The sequence below is a fragment of the Colobus angolensis genome, unplaced genomic scaffold (genome assembly GCF_000951035.1).
Source record: "Colobus angolensis palliatus isolate OR3802 unplaced genomic scaffold, Cang.pa_1.0 Scaffold35, whole genome shotgun sequence".
Lineage (NCBI taxonomy): Eukaryota > Metazoa > Chordata > Mammalia > Primates > Cercopithecidae > Colobus > Colobus angolensis.
Genome location: NW_012116821.1, coordinates 3,796,478 through 3,801,205, shown reverse-complemented (window position 1 = coordinate 3,801,205; position 4,728 = coordinate 3,796,478). Strand labels below are relative to the sequence as shown.

General features: G+C 45.2%; 1 pseudogene; it reads left to right on the top strand.

Moving 5' to 3' along the window:
* The first annotated feature begins 2,027 nt into the window (after positions 1-2,027).
* Positions 2,028-4,728, top strand: part of LOC105519511 — a 25,007-nt pseudogene continuing 22,306 nt past the window's right edge.

Genomic DNA, 4,728 nt, shown 5'->3' with positions numbered 1-4,728 from the left:
GATCTCGGCTCACTGCAAGCTCCGCCTCCTGGGTTCATGCCATTCTCCTGCCTCAGCCTCCCGAGTAGCTGGGACTACAGGTGCCTACCACCACACCCGGCTAATTTTTTTTGTATTTTTAGTAGAGATAGGGCTTCACCGTGTTAGCCAGGATGATCTCGATCTCCAACCTAGTGATCCTCCTGCCTCACCCTCCCAAAGTGCTGGGATTACAGGCATGAGCCACCACGCCCGGCCTAAATATTTCAACATAAATGGAACAGTTTCTCACTCCTCAGAAATCACTGCTGGTTTCCTATCAGCCACAAACAGATGGCAGCTCAGAAGAGTCCTGTTCCCATTATGCCAACTTGGCAGGAGGCTCACCTGCTGCCACCTGAAACACCAATCCCTCCCACCTTTACACAGAAGGCTCCCAAACACAACTAAAATCCTACCTGGATGCCCACTGATCAGCATCCTTAAAAGCACAGGGGGGAAGGCTCATTACAACTCCACTAATTAATAAACATAGGGAGGGACCACATCACGTCCTAATATAATTACAAGAATACTGTAGCTTTTCATTGCAGTTCCACTATATGGTTCAGACAGGTTTCCTGCCTGATTACACTGGGATGTAATCCAGTTTTGCTAATACATCCATATGTATAAGAGTGAGAGCAGATCTTATAACAAATCTGAAGGAAAACTTTTGGAAATGCTAAAAAGTTCAATTTCAGACATATTAATACATTCTCAAAATTGTATTTACAATAAGACCACCAATCTTGTTTTTATAACCGCCAACAGGTTTCTTGGTTTCTTGGCTGCAACATTTTTATTTAATCGATCAAAGACTTAGAGAACAACAGGCTGTTCACAAGTTACCCTTAAAGTAGAAAACATGAAAGCTGCCTGTGTGTGTGTACGTGTGAGTATACATACCACATACACACACATACCACAGTTTATACATACACATACATACAGAAACACATACACACATGCATGCACTGGCAAAGAAAAAAGAAAACAATCTGGGCTGTTCACTTCATCAGATTCCAAGCAAAGATGCTCTCCTGTGCTTTCTGGACACATCTACTAATCACCAGAGCCTTAACCACTGACTGTTCCTTGCCTGCTCAGCAAATCAAACTCAACTCTGGAATGTTAAGCCAAGGTGTTCTTTAGCAGGAGTAGCTTAAGTAACTAGAGAGTTACTTAAGTAATAAGAGTTCACTGCATTCACACAATAGCCCAGTACTTAAACCAATAAGAGGCTCTGCTCTTGCAATAAAGACCAAAATCCTTAAATGTGGCACACAAGGCCCAGCAAGAAAAGGGATCTCTCCCACCAAGGGCTCTGTATTTCCCCAAGGAAGCCACCTCTGACCTTCTGACTAAATCAATTCTGCCTTTATACCCTGTACTTCTCCTTCATGCAATGAGGAAATGAATGAAAGCTATTGCATCAGTTAGCACATCTTGGGTTGCAAGTAACAGATAATCCTAACTTAAATTGGCATAAACAATAAGAAAATTTATTTCACAGAACAAGTCCAAGGTGAGTGGGTGCCAGGCATGGTGCACCAGGGCTCTGCAGAGTTCTCTCTGCTGTTGGCTTGGCTCAGTCCTCTCCCTGATGTTGGCTTCATGCTCAGACCAGCAGCAAAACAACTGTAACTGTTCCAGGCACCACATTCAGACATGACAACTTTCAGAGGAAGAAAAGGCCACCTTTCCTAGTGTTGTTGCTGTAAGGCTGAGTTTTCCAGAACCTCTGGACAGACCTCCCACTAATCTCACTGACCAGAGCTAGGTCTCTGGCTCGCCCCTACAGTCATCACCTATGGAGAATGGGACCCAAGTGACTAGCTGAAACCAGTCAGGATTTACCCCAGTGCTAGGGATAAGATCACCTTCCCCAGAGTCACACAGAGAACAAGAGGCTCTCTAAACAAAATTCCAATTCTACTTAGAAAGAAAGGAAGAAAGAACATTAGACGTGCACTCGACAGGGTCTGCTGGTTATCAATTTGGGGTACATGCTCTGGTCCCGAACAGTGTCTACAACTGCCAAGAGAAAGCCCCCACCAGCATCACCTGCAGGGGGATCCATAAACATGACAGGACCAATGCAAACGGGAGGCCACAGGTGGGAGTGAGTGAGTAAGAGAAGGGACACAGAGTTTTTTTGTTGTTTTTGTTTTGTTTTGTTTCTGAGACAGAGTCTCACTCTGTCACCCAGGCTGCAGTGCAGTGGTGCAATCTCAGCTCACTGCAACTTCCGCCTCCTGGGTTCAAGCGATACTCCTGACTCAGCCTCCTGAGTAGCTGGTACTACAGGTGCCCATCACCACGCCCAGCTAATTTTTGTATTTTTAGTAGAGGTGGGGTTTCACCATATTGGTCAGGCTGCTCTCGAACTGCTGACCTCAGGTGATCCACCCATCTCAGCCTCCCAAAGTGCTGGGATTACAGACGTGAGCTACTGTGCCTGGTAAATTTAGAATATTTTATTTATTCTGTTTTTCAGGTAAATATATCACACGTCAAACTACCCTGCTTGGTTAAACTTTGGCCACAATTCTCTGAGCTCAAATAATGCTGATATGAAAATAAGCTATAATTTATTTTACTAAAAAAGAACTTCGATTTTACAAAAAGCAGCTTCCGAATTTGTTCAGCAGGTTCAAATCTTCAATCTTGCAGGATTTTTTGTTAGTCCTGGTGATGGCGGCATTTTGTTTTAATTTAATTTAATCAGATTTGATTGTTTTGTTTTGCTTTTTTTCTGAAACAGAGTTTCGCTCCTGTTGCCCAGGCTGGAATGCAGTGGCGCAATCTGGGCTCACCACAACCTCCGCCTCCCAGATTCAAGCTATTCTCCTGCCTCGGCTTTCCTGAGTAGCTGGGATTACAGGCATGCACCACCATGCCCGGCTAATTTTGTATTTTTAGTAGAGATGGGGTTTCTCCATGTTAGTCAGGCTGGTCTCGAACTCCCGACCTCAGATGATCCACCTGCCTCGGGCTCCCAAAGTGCTGGGATTACAGGCATGAGCCACTGCGCCCGGCCTTGTTTTGCTTTAAATTTTAATGCAAGGCTTTGGAGCTTTCACAGCCCGGGTCCTTTCCTATTTGTTAACTGTTGGAGTGGTGTCTCTAACATTTTTTTAAACTGCAGCAAGGATGGACCTTCTGCTGAACCTCAATGACTTCCTTAATGGCTTCCATCCTCCCACCGTTACCATGGAAGTCACCATTTTCTACACCAACTCATCAGCTCTTCCCTGGAAATTCTGGAACACAAAGAAAATAGTCTCTCTCTGGACACCTGGGTCATAATACGAAAAATATGGGGCTGGCAGCCAAGTTCTGCCACCTGGACCGAGAAGCAGAGAATGCTGGTCCATGACGGAAAAGGAATAACTCAGAAACACTGAGGGAGCTGACAGCTGGGAAAGAGGCAAAAGAGAAGAGAGAGTCCTCCTGGCCCCATCCATGCAGCATCCTAGCCCAATCCCTGGCTTCTGGCCTGGATTCCATTGACAGCCCAGAATCCTTTCAATGAATTCCCTTTTTTTGTGTTAGTTAAGTCTCTTTCACCAGTAACCAAGAATTCCCTGACTAACAAAGGGTTCTACAGTTCTTTCCGCTGATTGTTTTGAAAGAGGCAAAACAGAAACCTACAGGTGGTTGACTGAACCCAGCAGAGTCCTAGAGCCAGAAAGAGATCGGCCACCCCTTGGAACCTTCTCCCGTGGCAGGGCTTAGACCACATAACCCTAACTCGCCACTCCACACCAGGCCACTGCAGGGCTCCACAGCAACTTTCTGGTAGGCCCTTGGGCCACAGACTAATTCCTCCAGCCAACCTACCAACTAATGCTAGGTTAAAGGGGAAATGAGTTGTTCTCTATTTCGTACCGCTGCTTTGAGAGTATAATACGGGGGAGACAAAGCAAAGTTTTCAGGATACCATCAAAGACAACATACATGGAGGGTACAGCTTCCCCAGCTGCAAGGGCAGCAAATCAGACCCAGAAGAAATGTGGACACAGCACCTCCATTCACCTAATCAACTCCTACAGGAAAGAAGTAAATGCAAGCTGCAAAACCAAAGGGACATCACGTTAGAGAAAACATGCTGATGATTCACCATACAGAAGCAGCATCCGCTATTTTTAAAGTCCATCAAAGCACCTGGTTGAAACATGACACACCATGGCAGCAGCACAACAATATAAATGTTGCTTAATGGCCCTGAACTGTACATTGAAAAATGATTACAATAATACATTTTGTTATGTATATTTTATCACAGTTTTTTAAAAAAACACATCATAAGAGTTTGAGACAGACTGAATCCCCTCCATTGCAAACACCCCACAGGCAGTATACGTGTGACAGTCGTATAAATAATGTGTTCCCTGGCCTAAGGCAACTCCGTACAGAGCTGAGGCTGACCTGAGTGGTAAGTCTAGGGGGGCAGTAATGAAAAGAGTCCTGGCTTTTCGTTTTTTGGGAGAGGGGGCAGGGGTTGTCAAACAAAGTAGGCATCTTCTGAAATTAGTAACAACAAAAACTCACTCCACAGTCCATTTTCTCCAACCTACTAACACCTGATCAGCACGGTCTTAACATTACTAATTTCTAGTTTTTTTTTTCTGAGATGGAGTCTTGCTCTGTCGCCCAGGCTGGAGTGCCGTGGCGCGATCTCGGCTCACTGCAAGCTCCGCCTCC